The 3,130-nt window shown below is 33.8% G+C and overlaps 1 pseudogene; it reads right to left on the reverse strand.

The window, feature by feature from the left end:
• Positions 1-1,877: 1,877 nt before the first annotated feature.
• Positions 1,878-2,644, reverse strand: LOC110111140 (annotated as a pseudogene).
• Between the last annotated feature and the right edge of the window lie 486 nt (positions 2,645-3,130).

Consider the following 3,130-nt stretch of genomic DNA (forward strand, 5'->3'; position numbering starts at 1 on the left):
TCGAAAGTTTTAGCTCATTGCTCCAAGTGGCAAGGAAGTTATGCTTGAACCAATTCTAGGATAAAGAAATTAGGTTCAATGGCCATGACCTTTTCACCTAAGCTTAGGCTAGTAGCCATTTTAGTTATGGACTTTCCAATAGTGGCCAAGGGTAAGTTATGGAGATGTTGGTTCCACATGGTTGGTAGTTGAGAGAGTTAGGCTTGAATCAATCATTGGATCGAGAGAGATTACTTTGGTAGTTTCTTGCCACATCAGTAGCCCATGTTGCTTGAGGTGGTTTGGGCATGTGCAATGAAGCTTCTAGATCCTACAAATGTTATGGCATAAATCAAGTTGGGTTGGAGCACCATTTAATGGGTTTTAAGAGGCTTGGTTCAACCCATACTTTTGACCCAAGTTAAACTATGTGTTCAAACTCTAGGGTTGTGTGCATGGGATTAATACACACGTTCTACAATAATTTTTTTCAAAATTTATTTCTATAAGGGTGGGGATTTAGAGCTACAAAATCTGATTTTTAGCACTTGGTTCATTCCTATTGGTAAAACTATATAGGCCCAACCCATGAATTTTTTTAAGAGACTCATGTTGACCTTATAAACAGTCTCCATGAGTTCGGTTCAATGATTTGGTCAAAATCATGATAAATAAATTTTTTTAATTGTAGGTAGTGATTTTTGTGTACTAGGGTTGACCTGGTCATCCATATTTGACCAGGGGTTGAAGGTGAGTCCAACTCTTTCCAAATGATATTTTGGACTTGTTGGAAATGATCTCATACATTGGTGAGATCATTTGGTTCTAAATGCAATTTGAAGGGCTTAAGGGGCCATTTGGTGATCCAATTTGAGCTTAAATTAAAGATTAATGACCAATTGGACAATTGTTGGAATGGAAAGATGTACACACCACGTTAAAGCTAGATGTCCTGTCTTGTTCTTCATAATTGTATTCATGGTTGCATTTACATATGATTAATTGATAGAACTATTTAACTGATTGATAGATATTACTTAGGTCGTAATTATAGAACCTTCATTCATTGCATGCCATACTAACATAGCTCAATGATTAATTGTCTTTTATTATGATTTGAGAAATCTTTTTTGACTTTATTGATATTTTGATTTTATTTTTAATTGATATAAATATTATTGGGTAATTATTACTTATATGAATAGACTATTGATTATTTATTAATATGAATTGGAACTGGAAAATACATATTTTTTTTCTTTTTCCTTGCATTGAATGTAATGATAAGTTGTGTTTACTTGTTGGGCATTGTATTCATTTATGTGATTTTATATAATTTTGAAAAATGTATGGAGTTCAGTTGTATTTTTGAGCTATTTGGTTTTATATGTATTCTTTTGTAGCCAATAATTATTATTGTATATATTATTTTAGATTTTGGAATTTGAAATGGGATGTAAATATTGTCTGTGAAAATGTAAATATGTTTATTTTTGTTTATTTTTTTAATGCAATTAACCGACTCTTGTTATAAAAAAATATAGTTGTAAAATAATATTGGTCATTAATGGAAACTAATAACATGAATGAATTGTAAGAAGAAAGCAAATAAATAAAGAGAAAAGAGATGTAATTCTTCCTATTTAGATCCTGGGACATCACCATATGCATGTTGTCTGATTAGCTAAACGCTCATTTTTTAATTACGTTAAATCATACAATACAATATGATTTTTTTTTGTCATAAAAGTTTCATATATGATAATCTTTAGTCCAGAAACCAAAAAAAAATTCATGAAAAGCGTCAAAGTAGCTCAAGAAATGATGCCATTATTAAAAGAAAGGCAAGCTTATTAGTAAATCTTTAAATGAGTCATAGTGTCATACGGTCCAATAATCTAAAATATTAAAAATGTTTTTACTAGCGGTTGCAGTTCAAGCAACAATGCTAGCTTATTAGTGGGGGCTCCATCCTTAAGGACCTCCATAGACTCAAAAACCTTGACCTTGAGAGCTTCAGGAGACTCTAGCAGATGCAGAACTTCAGTTCGATTCATTTCAAGAAGCATTCCAGTTACCTTAGCCACTGATACAGGACGCCTTGAGTTAAATTGTGGCTGTAATTGTGCTCTCCTCTCTTCCTTTTTCTGAGCAAGTGCAACATAAAGATGTTTGCTACCGATCAGCTTGCCATTCATTTCCAAAAGCTCTCGAGAAGCTTTGCTGCAGCTGAAAAAGCAACAAAAGCTGATCCTTTACTTGTTCCATTTGGATCGCGCATAACCTTGCAAGATGTGATTGTGCCAAATTCAGAAAACAATTCTTTTAATTTCTCATCCACAATACTATCATCCAAGTTCTTCAGGATCAAATTTAGGCCCTGGTACTAGTTAACAATCTCTTAATAATTCGGATCATTTGCACCCTTCAGTTATATATCTCTTTCATGTTTCTTCTGCGTTTTCCCAACATACCACTCCTTTTCATCAAATTTCTTTCCATTCAGTTCATTTACAGCTCGCGCAGCATCATCTGAATTCTCAAAACTCACAAAACCAAAGTATTTTGACTTTCCATCCCCTGCTCTCATTACAATAGTACTAGTAATTTTTCCAAATTCACCAAAATTTTTTGTCAGATGATCTTCTGTTGTAGATTCAGGTATTTTTTTTTACAAATGCATTGTTAAATGTTGCAATATTTCTAGAGAGGGAGTTGAAGGTAAACTTGAATTATGGAGGTCAACCTTAGAGTCTAAAGGTTTTCACTTGAGTAGGTCTAAAACAGAATATATGGAGTGTAATTTTAGTAGTAATAGTCCTAGTGAGGGGATTGTGACGTTGGGCGATCAAGTCATTAATAAGAGTACACGTTTTAGATATCTTGGATCTATTGTTCAGAGTGATGGTGAAATAGAGGGGGATATTATCAGCAGAATTCAAGTTGGATGGTTGAAGTGGCGGAATGCATCGGGCTTGTTATGTGATAGAAATGTACCCCTCAAACTTAAGGGAAAATTCTATAAGATGGTAGTGAGGCATGCAATGCTTTATGGTGCCGAATGTTGGCCATTAAAAGAGAAGCATAATACTAAGTTAAGTGTGGCAGAGATGAGGATGCTTAGGAGGATGAGTGGCTTTACCCTTAGAGA

The sequence above is a fragment of the Dendrobium catenatum genome, unplaced genomic scaffold, assembly GCF_001605985.2.
Source record: "Dendrobium catenatum unplaced genomic scaffold, ASM160598v2 original_scaffold_181437, whole genome shotgun sequence".
Lineage (NCBI taxonomy): Eukaryota > Viridiplantae > Streptophyta > Magnoliopsida > Asparagales > Orchidaceae > Dendrobium > Dendrobium catenatum.